Here is a 17,060-nt window from a genome sequence, read left to right as displayed (position 1 = left end):
ATTTGCAAAGTTAACTCTTAGACCCTTTATGCACTGGGAACTTCACTGCCCCAGCTCTCATGCAGGAGTACAAATCGGGAGCAGATGAGGTGCACCGGGCCAAATGGTCCCCCATGTGGGTGCAGGAAGAGGTGGGGCAACCTGCCATGACTAAAACTCCAGCCTGCAACCCAGCATGAAACCTCCAGTGCATAAACGGTCTTAGAATGGAGATCTCAGACATGGAAGAATACCATTCTGCTCAGAATCCAGTCTCAGTGCCATTTTAAAACTGTTGTCCTGTCTTTTCATAGTTGAGTATCACTTACAAAATATTTATATACAGCAAACAGATATAAACCTATGGAAGGGGGAGACATATAAATAACTATTAACAAAAAAAATTATTAACAAAAAACTATCAAAGGCATCACAAAATGCATGGGCTCATGGAGTGACAGGTAATCATTTGGTAGTGAAGTGGTTTAACATGCAAGGACCAGCACCCTGTTGAGAATCACTGAGCCCCCAGACAAAGATTCCACTTGGGGCCCCCACAGTTAACCTGGCCTCAGCCAGGGCCAGGGCCTTTTTGGGCCTGGCCCTGACCTGGTGGAATGAACTCCCAGAAAACCTGAGGGCCCTGCAGGAGCATTTACAGTTCCACAGGGCCTGCAAAATCGAGCTCTTCTGCCAGGGCTTTGGTTGAGGCTGGGAAGCCCAAGATCTAAGGGCCCCCTCCTCAGATGAGAACAATAGTTGGCACCTCTAGAAATCTATGCCCTGAGGCATTGAGAGAGTGGAGGTGGACTTGGGTGTGTGTGGGGATACAGGATGAGTTCTTGATTTTTCACTGCCAGAGCTTGTTATTTTGTTTTATGTTAATGTTTTTGATGTTTTAAATTGATGTGGGGCTTTGTTCTATAACCCGCCATGAGACATTTACGAAAAAGGTGGGTAATAAATCTAAATAATAATAATGATAAAATAATAGAATCATAGAATAATAGAGTTGAAAGGGACCTCATGGGTCATCTAGTCCAACCCCCTGCACTATGCAGGACACTCACTGATGATGATAACGACCCTGAACTAAGTCAAGAATGTAATTTTGTAAATTTATATTTATATATACATTAATATGCATATCAATATAGGACACGCTTCTTATACCTGATGAAGTGAGCTACAAGGCATACACAAAAATCTTTTGTGTACCACTAAGAAATCTATTTGTGCATGCTTGTACTTTTACCTATACTAATGCAGGAGCAGACAGATTTTAGAGCTGGTCACTCAACTATAGATCAGTATTCGATACTACATCATTTAGCAGAAAAATACAGCTCTAGGCCACTGTGTTTGTTTCATGCTTGTTTCTCCACCATGTTTGTTTCAAAGCAACCTTTTCTAGTATCCCCAGACACAGACTTACAGGCTAAGTTTTAGAATTCTACAATGGTTAGAAGACTATATGTACTTATTCACATGTTAAATGAAAGCAATTTCCTTAGGGTAAGATGCAGCATCCACAGACACCTGGCAAAAGGAGTAAACAGGGATTCATCCTGGCACCTCTACTTTTCAATCCTTATATTAATTCCAAGGTATGAGGTTTATCAAAACCAACTTTCCACCCTCCTAAACTAGCAAAGAGCAATCTCTGCTTTTTTAATTATGTGCAGATGACACAGTAATTTTATCTCATTCCTAATTAGGCCTTAGGAGAACATTTTGGGCCTTTAATGTATACTATCAAAAGGAACAACTTGTAATAAATTATCAAAAATCTAAAATCCTCACTTTTACCAAAAGATGTGACAGAGATGGCAGATTGAGGGACATGGTATTGAGTAGGTTAAAGCCTTTAAATATTTAGGTGTAGCCTTCCAGTTGACAGGGTCAGGGAGAGCCCAAGCAACACATATCCCTGAGAATGCCCACAAAACAACCTCAGCCATTCTGAGTTTCTTTAGGAAGAAACATCCCTGCAGCAGTTAAAGTTTTCCAGGGAAAAGTGATTCCCCAACTGGTCTTGCCAAGCTACAGTGCTGGTTTGGGTGATGAGTTTAGCAGGATATGCTAGTGTTTTCTTCTTTGTAGCACTTTTTGCAGAAAGGCACCTTAGCAGAAGAGAGCTACTTACTTTCTTCTGTGTCCTATTGGTTGAAGTGCAGAACTGCATCATTAAGGGCTTATTTGTCTTCTATGACTGCAACGTAGTGCCAGCTTCAGGGGCCCTCCAGCTGACTTCCCCCCCCCTCCATTTTGTCATTCCAGTCCCTCCTCTCAGTGGCCCTGTCCTGAATCAGGCATGGAAGTAATATAGCTGTTTCAATATTGGTATAACACAGACAGCTAAATCCCATTCTAAATTTAAGCTTCTGAATTATTTTCAAGGGCAGCTCCATGAAGTGCACGTTAATTTAGCTGAGGTGTTACAAAAGCATAGGTGAGTGTGATTAAGTCAGTCATGTCTAGCAAGAAGAAACAGTTTTCAAAAAAGACAACCACCCACCTACATTCTTTATCTAGAAAACTTGGTCAAGGAGCACACCTATAATCGTTTTAGCTAATTATCTAATGGTTTTAGAATTTTACTCAGCTTTCTATGTGTATTTATATTTTGTATTCTTTTATTGTTGTACACCGCCACAAGACTATTTATGGAGAGGGGTGGTCTAGAAATCAAACAGACAAATGCTGAACCTCAGCTACTGGCTACCCTCCCCATCAGCTTTCCTAATCAACTCAGATTTGGCTGGTTTAACATCAGGTTAGTAGAAGAATATTCTGAACTTGGTGGGTAGAACATATTACATGAAAGGAGTTACCATGCCAAAGTTTAGTATTTCTTCTCTCAGCATCTTTTAACCATATAAAATATTCTGTATCCACTTTATCACTATTAATTAACAATTGTAACTTACATAAAACAGTCAGAAACTTGTTACCCTAACAAGAATCTCTTATATAAATGTAAATTCCACCCAATATAAATTCCACCCAGCTATTAAAAATATTCATTCTGAAAACTTTCTTTGTATTACTGAATCTTGTAACTTTAGGAATGCAGTGAAATTGTACTTTTCCCTTCATTTCTAATTTTTCTGAAACAATACCCAGGGAAAAGATGTAAATAAAGATGGAAACTATGTCTGGTATATTCTGACCAACTTTAAGTCTGTGACTAATGAAAATTAAACTTTTAATGTTAAACTTGATCATGTATCTAAAGCATTACATGACCCATGTCTGGTTTCTATGACTTTACTTGGCTGATCTACAAAAAGCTCTAAATACATGACTGATTTTTAATGGTTACACTTGATCCTTGGTTTATGGCATGTGATTAACTGCTCTATAGAACAGGAGCTAAGAAATAAAAGGGCCTCAAACAATGGATTAAATTCTGTACTAGTAGACATCCCTGGCCTAGACTGTTGGGCAATGGAAAAATGGCTTGTGCACATAGCAATTCTGTGGACAAAACCACAAACATTTTCCTAGGAAGACTTATTTCAGGTCCCAGAAACCAATTAGTACTCCGAGTCCACAGCATATGCCTAGACAGAGCGTTCCAAACTTTGAGGTCACATTCTTAAATGATTTCTGCTTCTTAAATTGAAGCCTCTAATGCTACAGGCTTTTAATTATACATCTGATAGACATAGGGCTCCAGTTTTCAGAGTTTCATAGCCAGTGTAGTGTTAGACAGTGACACAAGGATCTAGGAGACCCAGGTTAAAAGCTCCCATGCCATGGAAGCTTGCTATGTGACCTTGGGCTACTCAAACTAAGCTTTGCAAGGTTATTGTGAAGATAAAATAGAGGAAAGGTTAACAGCATAAGATGCTTTGGGCGCTCACTGAGAAGAAAGGCAGAATATGCAGGAAATAAATAGTTTTAATATTAATGGCACACTTATATATGCAATCTGAGTTATGCTGTAAATTCAGGATTGTTTTTAGAATTTTATCATATACTTAAAATAGATATTTTCCTCTAGATATAACTTTCCTTCTATTAAAACATTTCCTCTTCTTCAGATTTAAAATGTTTTCATCTCTAGATATAACTTTCCTTCTATTAAAACATTTCCTCTTCTTCAGATTTAAAATGTTCCATAACCTTATGACTGAATTAATGTGTAAAAAATTAAGCAGTTAAGACTGAAAGTAAGCAAATAACACCAGGGTTTTCTTCTTTTTTTCAACTTCATGCCTGTGCATAACCACATAGCAATTATATCAGTTCCTGGAAGAAACTTGAAATTCTCATCCTTATAACTGATAGAAGCAGAGATGCTTACAAGAAAGTCTCAGAGTGCAATGCTCACAAACATGTTCTTTGCACAGTGGAAAACCATGTAACTTTTTAGACGGACTGTCTGTGCTGTAGTATGTACTTATCTTTTTGAAATCTCTCTCTTGTCTTTCCCCTTCATAAAAAAGAGCCTACCAGCATATACGAAGAACATCAAAAACACTTTAAAAATCTTAAACCATTCTGGTCACCTGCTTAAGCAAGATAAAAATAACAAAATAAAAATAACAAAACATCTCACCATCTCTCCACCTACAAATCAGATGCCAATTAACAAGACGTTCCTCTGGAACAATGCTGTTTTACATATGATTAACACCTAAATCTGTACATCCAAATAAGTTATGATTTTAAAAGAAAGACTGATTCCCCATGTAAACATCAATTTTACATGCAGTCATAATGGTTTGAATGCATGTAAAATGGAAATATTCAAAATAAATAAGTAATATGGCATTTAGCAGCTCAGTCCTTAATATCAATGCAATTATCATATATCAAGGAACCTCAATATGTTTTGTAGATCTGGTAACCTAAATCACAGCCAGTGGTGGCAAGCGGCAGAAACTTTGTTCCTGTGGGCACATCTTACATGTTAAAAGGCAGATGCCTCCTCAGCTAAATGTTATACTAATCTAACTAATACAGTTGAATTGTTTAGCAGAAATGTTCAGAATGCTATACATTAACACTTTAATATGTGTGTTAAATACATGAGTAAATATGTAAATGCTACCGCACTTTCACCCAGTTGAATTATATAAGTATTTTATTTCATGCATTAAATTGCTGTTCAAAAGAATAAAATTACAGAAGCGCAATCTAGATTTGTTATTGCCATGCAGACTTAAATGCAGCTATTTGGAGAATATTGAGAAAGAACATAGGTGCCGAGAACAGGAACAGATACGGACAGAATGAGGATTAAAGAGATACTGCTTCATAACAAAATTAAAATGTGAGTGCAGACAGGACCTAGGACTCTACTGGAGGAAATATAGGATCCAGGTTGGCCTGTATGAAAATTAGGGGAAAATAGGCATCTGAATTCTTGACACAGGGATGGGCAAACAGTCTTTCCAGACTCTACCATATAGTAATTGTGTCTCCAGGGCCCATTATTCACGGCCACCGAAACGGCGATTTCGGGTCACATGGAAAACGCAGAGGGGGGAAAAGCGAAGCACACCGGTTATGCACCGGACGGGACGCAAAGGCGGCAAAACCCAGAGTAATCGATTATGCACGCGGCGACCCCGGCACCACTTCTGGTTGTGCCCCGGTCACCCGGAAGCTGCGCTTTCTTCCGCGTTTCGCTAACGTGGCTTTTTCTGCGGCATGCACCAAATCTGCGGCCGGTTGCAGCCGGCTCCGTGTGTTATCGGTGATTTTAGTCACTGCCATTCCACCCCGAATGTGCGCTATCCCCCCTGTGCATAATAGGCCCAGGTGGAAACTTTAGTGGTGTACTCATGATTAATAGAGGTTAATAGAATTCAGCATGTGTAGCTTTGAAGAAGAGGAGGGCAAGAGGTGATATGATAGTTGTGTTTAACTACATAAAAGGTAGAGTACTATGCTGTTTACTGCAGCTTTACAGACAAAGACTAGGAGCAATGGGTTCAAATTACAGGAAAGGAGGTTCCACTTAAATATGAAAAATCATTTTCTGATTGTGAGGGCTGTTTGTTGATGGAATATGCTGCCTCCGAGGATACAGGAGTCTACCTCATTGGAGGAGTTTGGCTGTGCACCTGTCAGGAGAATGTGATTTTAAAGTCCCTGAGAAGGTAATGGGCTGAACTGGATGGCCCTCTGCGATCCATTCCAACTCTGTGTGATTCTGATTCTTTAGGGTGCTCAGAATGGGGGCCAGTGGACTTTTAACAATTGTTCCCTGCTAGACAAGAAAATAACAGGGTCAAAATAGTGTTGCTGCCCTCCCCAGTCTCTATTCCAACTGCTTCCCCATGAAAATATATAAAAAGATACAGGGAACAGAAGAGATTGAAAACAACATCAGCATTTAGAAAAGTTGTTTTACAAATGAGGAACAAATGAGGAACAAAAAATGTGGGATGAAAATGAAAGTAAAAAGATTGCTGCTGTGAAGATCTGGAAGGTGCAGCTCAGCAGATTCCTTTACCTAAAAAGTCACTGAAATGTTCAAAATCAGCTTCCTATTCCCTCCAATATAATGAAGAAACTACAGCTGGACATAAGAAGGTGGGGGACATGGGGCATGGCAATTCAAATCCAGGTAGTGCCTGCTGTGCTTCTGGAATTATGACTGACCTCCAGACCCGCAGATCAGTTTCCTATGAAGAAAATGGCTATTTGCAAGGGAACATCCTATGACAATTGAGTTCTTTACCCACCCTAAACCCTGCCTGCCTTCTTCCAGATTCTGACCTTAAATCTCCAGGAATTGTCAAATTTGGGGCTGGCAGCCCTAACTTCACTGTATCAATTCCCTGGTCAGATATCCTATCTATTGTTATTTCTCTTCTATGCTAGCAGTTGTATTATCCTATTTTGTATGTACTATTTTTGTTGTTCTGATTTAAATATTATATAATTTAACCTTGACAGATAGCTACATCTCCTCTTCAGATCAGGGTTGCATTCCTTGTACTGTATTCAAACAGTGTCAGCTAAGCACCAAATAATACATTATTTTTAAAAATAGATTCAAGTGGATAGCCGTATTGGTCTGAAGCAGCAGAACAAAACATCTTTAAGACCAACAAAGTTTTATTCAAGGTATGAGCCTATACCTTGAAAAAAAAAACTTTGTTGATCTTAAAGGTGCCAATGGACTCTACATTTGTTCTTATTTTTTTTAATTTCACCCAACAGTTTTGCAAGGTGTCAGAACTTTGCCTGAAAATAGGAGAACCAATATATGTGTGGAATATTCTATTTAGAAGGGTTTTTTTAAAAAATATATCAGCCTCATTTTAAAGATATTTAAAATAAATTGTATTCAACTTTCCTGTACAGAAAAATCACAACTGTTACTGAGGCTGTGGGGGTGGAAAGCAGAAGTGAAAGTAGCCCTTGAGAAGCACAGGCATGAAGCACAAGAAGAACCATTTCCCAGCTGCGTGATCTGAAAAAAGTTATGGTGATTCAGATGATCAACAAACTAAATGTGGTCCAATATATATATATTAAAATTAGGCTTCAAAATCTAACTGGCTAAAATTCCAAGGCAAAAAGTCAATCATGCATTCCCAAAAGTACATGTTATTTAGCAAATGAATAAAGAATCAAAGCAGAAAATAAAATCGTATACTAATGGCATCACTGGCTTGAACCAGGGCATACTGTACTGCCTAAAATATGAACAAGGCTTTATTTAGGGTCTTAAGCATTAAGTTATCTACAAAGAAATAATAAAAGATTTCTAAAACAGAAATAACATTATGCAAAACAATTTAAAAACTTACAGTGTACCAAAAGGCTGTATTAAGATTATTTGGCTTTAAATCAGTGCTTTTGTTTTTGCATGGAATTATCATGTGGTTTTACAGAGGAAAACGATAAATAGAAATATTTTAATTCCGTCTTTTTTTCATAATGATTTTAATGGTATTTAAATATTACGAATGTTCCTACAAGCAGGGGCACAGAGACTTAGGCCTTTCCACTTTTTTGACCCTTATCAATTGTTATTAATGTGTATTCATCCTCTGAAATAGGAAGTTAAATTTAGTCATGCTTAATAGTCATTCATAGACACACTTTTGAAGGAATACCTAAGTTGTTGGCTACCACTATTTCTTGTGATAGGAAGTTCTAAAAGATGTCCAAGCATACTGACTTATCTACCTCTGATTTCTCTGTGCAGCAGAGGAGATGGACAACCAAGGGTAAATCAGAAGTACTGTTGCCTCATCAACTGCCTCACTTGAGGCAGCAGGCAGTGCTAGTGAGGAGAATCCAACATCATGAGTAAAGCAAATGTGAATTACCAAGAACTCCTTAAAAACAGGGGTAGTCAACCTGTGGTCCTCCAGATGTTCATGGACTACAATTCCCATGAGCCCCTGCCAGAAATTGCTGGCAGGGGCTCATGGTAAATGTAGTCCATGGACATCTGGAAGACCACAGGTTGATTACCCCTGCTTAAAAGGACCAATACGACATCTAATGAGAAAACATATGACCACTCACTCCAGTAGCATAAGGGAAGGATGTCAAAAGTAAGATTTCATAGATTTTAACAAAAAAGAACAAGATCATTTCCAGCAAAAAGGATCAGGGCAACAGTGTGCTGATACTTATGTATGTGAAACTCAAGGGTAAAAACAGGGGACTCAACAGCTATTAGGGAGCAGGCTACTCAAGGCACTGTGCTGTGCCTAAAAGCCTATGGATCTGGAATATGGATGGGATTTGGGTTGAAGTCATTGGACTGAATAAGCTGATTAGCTCATCTTACCATCTGCAGAACAAAATAGTGACTTATTGCTGGCACTGGGGAAGGGGGGCTTGTGCTTTTCTTAGGGAAAGGACTTGATGTATAAAGAAAATCAAAACAAGACAAAGCAAAGTTCTGCTATTATTGCTGCTAAATACTGCTGTCCTACTGATTTTTTTAAATTAATCATTCATTTTTACTTTCTTTTAACTATTTTTCATGTTCTCAGTCTTCTACCACAGGAAGACGCTACATAGACTACTTCACTGGAAAAGTTAAATGCTAGGTATGCAAGTTACATTATTCATATAACTCCATTTAATAACTTCAATATGCCATATATGACACACAAACAACCACCATGATAGCAATTTTTAATGCAAACTGTCATCCTAAGACTTATTCAACCCTCATTTTGGAAATCAGCTAAAAGTATTCCTTAAATTCCAGAGGAGCAACTGAATAAAGGACAAAGAAACCAGTTACAGTACTCTAAAACCGTACAGCCGTCAAATGCAATGAAGCATCAACACAGTATTTTTTTTTAACTGCTTTAATTCCTTTTCCTCTTTGTTTCATGTGGGATTTGTAATTAGCTAAGAGTAATATGGAAAAGTCTTTCATTAAACAAATCTGGTTTTAACTGCTCAGTCCCCCATGCTTCGCTACTGAGTGACTTCCTGTAGCAGTTCTCTCACTCACTATCTTTCCCTGTAGATGTTTACTTCCTTCATCTGTTTTCTTAGCTCACTTACTCGGTACCACAAATCTGAACATGTCTTTCCCTTAATGAACAAAGAAAACAACAAAGAATAAAGAAAACTTCAATTTTAAGATGGCTGGTCTTATGAGTTAATGTGTCCAAGTCTTAGATGTACAGCAGGAATTATTTTTCCACGCAAATAAATAACATCTCTGGTATCGAGAGAAAGTTGAGTTGAACTGGACAGTTTCTTGTTCTCTTGGTCAATAGAAACCGGGAGATCTGGGCTTTCATCATGTGTAGAGACTCTCCTTAAGTGCCTTCTATTTTCTTCAAAATTAGCTGTGAGGCAAAGCACCCTAACTTCCCTCAAGGGCTAATGTGATTATTAGCAGGCCTGCTCTGGCTTGCATGTGTCCATGGTTGGGCCTTCCTGCTGATAGCTTTCTTATCTCTTTCCTGATCGAATCTGAGAAACCACCTGGTGACAGAGGGCAAAAGACTTTAAGGCTATATGTCACAGGGAAGCCATGCTAGTACACTTCAATATGCTATGCTACATTGTCATGGGCGTCAACATATAGAATACTTTAAGTTCCACCTTGGACTCCTATGCTGCAAGAAGTTATGCTATCTAATACACATATTAGACAAGTTATGTTTTTTTATATCTCTATTGCTAAGCTATAGAAAACAGACTGCACAGTGATCCTTTTTAAACTTTTGAATAAACTTTTATATATATTTTAGAAGAGCCTCTTGTGGCGCAGAGTGGTAAGGCAGCCGTCTGAAAGCTCTGCCCGTGAGGCTGGGAGTTGAATCCCAGCAGCCGGCTCAAGGTTGACTCAGCCTTCCATCCTTCCGAGGTCGGTAAAATCAGTACCCAGCTTGCTGGGGGGTAAACGGTAATGACTGGGGAAGGCACTGGCACTGGTATTGAGTCTGCCATGAAAACGCTAGAGGGTGTCACCCCAAGGGTCAGACATGACCCGGTGCTTGCACAGGGGATACCTTTACCTTTACCTTTATATATTTTAGATTAGAAGTGCATTATTTGGGTACATTTAAGCTTGAGGACCCACAGGGTATGGGTTCCTCAACCAATGAGGAGAGATGTCCCAGGGGGACACAAACTTGGAACTCTGGCACTGGCTACCCAGGGTTAACACCTTAAATGATAGTGTTAGCACTTGACACTAGACTTCTGCCTTTCTTTCCACTTGCAATACTTGGTTGAATTGTTGTATTTACAAGCTTGTTGTAACTTCTGTTCTGAAATAAGTTCTGCTCAGTTGCTGGGGCTCTCTAGCTGTTGTACATTAAAACTCAAAGGTAGCAAAGAATTTGTCCTTGGACAACCGACCCTTGAGCAGTATTTCCATTCAAACCTTATGAAGGACTGTTCTGGTGGCCAAGGATGAAAACATGGCTCAGTGTTGGCATTTAACATCAGGGATGCTGGCTCTGTCGTTTCCCTTTCTGCAGTTTGGTTGTCTTCTTCTGTTGGAGACCACTATTGCTTTCTTTCCTACTTGCTCTTCAGCCAGCTTGGGTTCTTTCACAACCATTCATCCTGAGTTTTTAACTCAAGAAATCCTGCATCCTGGAAGATTTTGTTGATCTTTAAAGTACTGCTGGATTCAACTCTTATTCTACTACTACAGATTAACATGGCTACCCATTTGAAATAACCATTCAATCTGTTATTCAACATTCATGAGGTAACATTCATGCAGCTTTGGCTTGTGCCTTCCTGGCTTGGGAGAGGCCTGTAGTGCAGATTGTGAACCTTTCAAAGGATCAGCCTCTTCCAAGGATAGAAGGGGTATGTTGCAACAGGAGAGAAGACCATTTTACGGCTACCATTCCCCCATTGGGGGTGAGGGATTCCCTGCTGCCAGTATGTGCTTCCCCACCACTGCTGTTGGCTGGGGGACGCAGAAATGGCAAGGCATGATGGGAATGTTAGCAACATCCTGACTTGCTGACATCACTTCCCATGCAGAGCCATCTTAACAGTATTATAGGCCCCCAAGCAAAGTAGCACACTGGGGCCCTACCTATACAACCACTCACAGGAATAAACGCATAAATTATAAAATTAAACATATTTGCTGGTACTTCCGACAAAACCAGTGTTTAACCATTTAAAAACATGCTGTACAGCAAAGATTAATCAGCACAAATGTTTGGACAATATAACCTGAAAGATAAAAATTTCAACATATAAATGGTACTCAATTGGTAAATTATATAAATGACCATGGCACAGTATGAAATTATATCCTACAATTTTCACATTGTGATATATGAATGGACAAGCTGATATATCACAAACTATCAATACACATATAGATTAGCATGGGGCCATATGTTTGTGGGGCCCCCAGGCAACTGCTCTGAGTGCCTTGTGTGCCCATGCATTATGACAGCCCTGTCCTCATGCACCCAAAAGGGAGGTCAATGCATCACCAGTGGGATGCTACAGCATCACCAGTGACAGTGTTACATTTCAGATGTGGGTTTCCACTGCTAATAAATCTCTATATCATTGAGCCACAATCTCTTCCCACTAAAAAATTCTATGAATCAGAGGTTGTTTATTGGTCCCAAGCCTACATGCCCACAGGTTTCATAAAACTTTTCTTATCCATGGTACCAGTCAACATAGTTCTATGAGTGTCTTTTCATTAACAGTCGCCGATGGGCATCAAATTTCAAGTGGTTCCATAATCTAATTGAAAATAAGTTGATTATTAGTTGGTTAACATAACAGCAAGAAGAAGAGTTGTTTTTTATACCCTGCTTTTCACTGTCTGAAGGAGTCTCAAAGTGGATTACAATTACCTTGCTTTCCTCTCCCCACCCTGTGAGGTAGGTGAGGCCAAGAGAGCGCTGACGGGCCTGCTTGGTCAGAACAGCACTATCAATTACGTGATGAGCCCAAGGTCACCCAGCCAGTTGCATGTGGCGGAATGGGGAATCAAATTAAAAGCTGCCACTCTAAACCTCTACACCATGCTGGCTCTCTGGACATCACACTGGCTGTCTGCAAACAGTAAAGTTAGTATTATATATTCCAGTCTGTCCAACTGTGTGGACATCATGATTTAGAAATCCCAAAACCAAGCCTACGATATCATCATAGCCTTCAGAGTGATACGACTGACCTTCGTGCACTGGTTTGCCACATCTTCTGCATTGTAGTCCATGTGCTTTTCATTTTTCAAGCTGTTTCCTACGATACAAGCATTGCATTCTGGGTGCCCCTTCACTAGGTTTTCCTTCCAGCTTATGGTACAACCATGACTGCCACTACACAGCATGTGCTTGCATTTCTTGTGGTCCTGTTGATATTCTGAACCTGTCTTTAGAAATATCTGCTGCCCTGGCAATTTCCAGACAATTATGGCCCTGATAAGAGAATCCATGAAGCCCCCAAAATTACAAAATTCTTCTGGTATCCTTCATACAGTTAGTTACATAAGCATCTTCAGCACTTGCTGCTTCATAAAGAATTCATTGTTCTCTGCCATTTCGTTCTGTTTATATAATAACAGTATCCATCTAGTGACCTGAATAACTGCTGCAGGATACAAACCATGTCAAGGCCAACATGATTCTATGATTCTATCTAGTGACCTGAATAACTGCTGCAGGATACAAGCCATGTCAAGGCCAACAGAGATGCATACCTAGTTGAATTCCCACTTCCTTCTGTATTCTCCAAGACAATATCCAGATACAACTTAACTCCTCACCTCCAGTGGTGCAGGTCTCGCTGCATATTGCACAGTCTTTACTGCTTTAATAATTCTTGCAGCTGCCATAATGTTCCCTGTGTAGCTTGTAATTAGTTGAGAGTCAGGCAAAGCGAATAGGCAAAGTCTTTTTATTAAACAAATCTGATTCTAACTCTTCAAAATTCTGTGTCGCTCTTGCTCGCTCTGCTTCTTCACTGAATTCCTGCAGCTTTGTCTATCCTTCCCTTCCTATTCTTGAGTTATTTCCCATTTATTTTTCCCAGTGACTTTCCTAGCTCAGTTCAACTTAGGTTAATACATACTTATATAGCTAAAATTAGTCCATCTGCCCTCTCTCATTGTTTTAATATTTTAAACTCAGTATAGAGTATAAATAGTTAAAAGTTTAATTTTGAAGTTCAAGTTGACTAGGTATGCAGAATTAACCCCTAAAAATGGCAGAGAGAATGAAGTTGATCCACATTGGGCCATTCTAACAGAAGCCTGGCCTTCAGTTCTAGCAAAGCCAACAGAGAACTTCCTTCTTCCAGCTGCTCTTCAGGTTCCAGGCTTCTTCCAGTAATTAACTTCAGAAACCTTGAGCTGGAGAACAAGCACTTTAGGCCTAGATTCAGCTAGACTAGTTCTAACATAAAATTGTCCACTTGGGATATTTCTATTTTGCCTCTCAAAACTCTTGTCCAAAAGTGGCTGAAAATCAAATGATAAATAACACACTTAGTAAAAAACCATTAAAATTATCTGTATCTTCCAAAAATAACATTCGTGGCACACACAACAAATAATAATTAGTAGTAAAAAACCTACAAACAAGGGCAGAACATATAAGTTCGAAATTATCAAATGCCTCAGTTAAAAGATATATTTTCATCTGGTTATCTAAAAGTTAATCAGATAGGCAACAGGCAACTTTGGCAACTTCCCCTTATCTTTGCTCCTCCCATGCATGGCTTTATCTGGATTCCAGGGCAAGCTTTTCTTTCCTGTGGGCCAGCTGGGTCCAGCTGTGAAGGTGCAGGAGATGCTACCCACCCCCCAGGCAATCAGCCCACTAAGACTTTCTTGGTGGCTATAATGGCTAACTGATCTGTCTATTCCTGAGTTTCAAAGACAACCTTTCACAAAGTGCATTACAAGCTAAACATGTTCAGGACATAGAACATCATGGTCGTCATATTTCTCAAAGATTTGCAACAGCTTGTATATCAGCCAAAGGTGACAAAGGTGCTACATATCACAGAGAAGACATAAGACTTCAACCATAGTCCAGTACTCACCAGGAGTTCCAAGGGGAATAAAGCTACTTTCCAAAGAGAGACTGACTCCTCAGTTCTCAAAGGTAATCTGCATATCTGATACATTTCTACACTGTCTCAAGGAGGGGGAGGGAGAAACTATTGTTTCCCTTTGGGAATTGTGAGAATTTACCACACCCATCTTAAATTGTTGTTGTTGTTGTTATGTGCGAAGTCGTGTCCGACCCATCGCGACCCCATGGACAATGATCCTCCAGGCCTTCCTGTCCTCTACCATTCCCTGGAGTCCTTTTAAGTTTGCACCTACTGCTTCAGTGACTCCATCCATCCACCTCATTCTCTGTCGTCCCCTTCTTCTTTTGCCCTCGATCACTCCTAGCATTAGGCTCTTCTCCAGGGAGTCCTTCCTTCTCATGAGGTGGCCAAAGTATTTGAGTTTCATCTTCAGGATCTGGCCTTCTAAAGAGCAGTCAGGGCTGATCTCCTCTAGGACTGACCGGTTTGTTCGCCTTGCAGTCCAAGGGACTCGCAAGAGTCTTCTCCAGCACCAGAGTTCAAAAGCCTCAATTCTTTGACGCTCGGCCTTCCTTATGGTCCAACTTTCGCAGCCATACATTGCAACTGGGAATACCATAGCCTTGACTAAACGCACTTTTGTTGGTAGGGTGATGTCTCTGCTTTTTAGGATGCTGTCTAGATTTGCCATAGCTTTCCTCCCTAGGAGCAAGCGTCTTTTAATTTCTTTGCTGCAGTCCCCATCTGCAGTGATCTTGGAGCCGAGGAAAATAAAATCTGTCACTATCTCCATTTCTTCCCCATCTATTTGCCAGGAATTGAGAGGGCCGGCTGCCATGATCTTTGTTTTCTTGATGTTGAGTTTCAAGCCAACTTTTGCACTCTCCTCCTTCACCCGCATCAACAGGCTCTTTAGTTCCTCTTCACTTTCTGCCATTAGAGTGGTATCATCTGCATATCTGAGGTTGTTGATATTTCTCCCTGCAATCTTGATCCCAATTTGTGACTCCTCTAATCCCGCCTTTCTCATGATGTGCTCCGCATACAAGTTAAATAGGCAAGGCGACAGTATACAGCCTTGCCGAACTCCTTTCTCAATTTTGGCCCAATCCGTGATTCCATGTTCAGTTCTCACTGTTGCTTCTTGACCTGCATATAAATTTCTCAAGAGACAAATAAGATGCTCTGGTATTCCCATCTCTTTAAGAACTTGCCACAATTTGTTGTGCTCCACACAATCAAAGGCTTTAGCATAGTCAATGAAGCAGAAGTAGATGTTCTTCTGGAACTCCCTAGCTTTTTCCATGATCCAGCGTATGTTGGCAATTTGATCTCTAGTTCCTCTACCTCTTCGAAATCCTGCCTGTACTTCTGGAAGTTCTCGGTCCACATATTGCTGGAGCCTAGCTTGTAGGATTTTGAGCATAACTTTGCTAGCATGAGAAATGAGTGCAATGGTGCGGTAGTTTGAACATTCTTTGGCATTGCCCTTCTTTGGGATTGGAATGTAAACTGACCTTTTCCAATCCTGTGGCCATTGCTGAGTTTTCCAAATTTGCTGGCATATTGAGTGTAGCACTTTTACTGCATCGTCCTTTAAGATTTTGAATAGTTCAACTGGAATGCTGTCACCACCACTAGCTTTATTGTTGCTCAGACTTCCTAAGGCCCATTTGACTTCACATTCCAGGATGTCTGGCTCCAGGTCAGTAACTACCCCACTGTGGTCATCAGGGATGTTAAGCTCGCTCTTGTATAGTTCTTCTGTATAATTTTGCCACCTTTGCTTAATCTCTTCTGCTTCTGTGAGGTCCCTACCATTTTGGTCCCTTATCATACCCATCTTTGCATGAAACGTTCTCTTCATATCTCCAATTTTCTTGAAAAGATCTCTGGTCCTCCCCATTCTATTGTTTTCTTCTATTTGTTTGCACTGTTCATTTAAGAAGGCATTCTTATCTCTTCTAGCTTTTCTCTGGAATTCTGCATTCAATTGGGTGTATCTTTCTCTTTCTCCCTTGCCTTTCACTTCCCTTCTCTCCTTAGCTATTTGTAAAGCTTCCTCAGACAGCCATTTTGATTTCTTGCATTTCTTTTTCTTTGGGATGGTTTTAGTTGCTACCTCTTGTACAATGTCGCGAACCTCCGTCCATAGTTCTTCAGGCACTCTGTCTATCAGATCTAATTCCTTAAATCTATTTGTCACCTCTACTGTATATTCGTCGGGTATATGATTTAGTTCGTACCTGAGTGGCCTAGTGCTTTTCCCTACTTTCTTCAATTTAAGCCTAAATTTTGCAACAAGAAGCTCATGATCTGAACCACAATCAGCTCCTGGTCTTGTTTTTATTGCCTGTATAGAACTTTTCCATCTTTGGCTGCAGAGTACATAGTCAATCTGATTTCTGTGTTGACCATCTGGTGATGTCCATGTGTAGAGTCGTCTCTTGGGTTGTTGGAAAAGAGTGTTTGCTATGACCATTGTATTCTCTTGACAAAATTCTACCAGCCTGTGCCCTGCTTCATTTTGTACTCCAAGGCCAAACTTGCCTGTTATCCCAGTTATCTTTTGGCTTCCTACTTTAGCATTC

The 17,060-nt window shown here is 40.0% G+C and overlaps 1 protein-coding gene across 10 annotated transcripts in view; it reads right to left on the bottom strand.

Annotated features, from left to right (window-relative positions):
- The window catches only part of SH3KBP1 (SH3 domain containing kinase binding protein 1), a 165,341-nt gene that overhangs the window by 99,502 nt on the left and 48,779 nt on the right, over positions 1 to 17,060 (bottom strand). The window lies entirely within an intron of this gene.

Source organism: Paroedura picta, chromosome 6, assembly GCF_049243985.1.
Source record: "Paroedura picta isolate Pp20150507F chromosome 6, Ppicta_v3.0, whole genome shotgun sequence".
Lineage (NCBI taxonomy): Eukaryota > Metazoa > Chordata > Lepidosauria > Squamata > Gekkonidae > Paroedura > Paroedura picta.
This window is presented reverse-complemented; position numbering and strand designations above follow the sequence as displayed.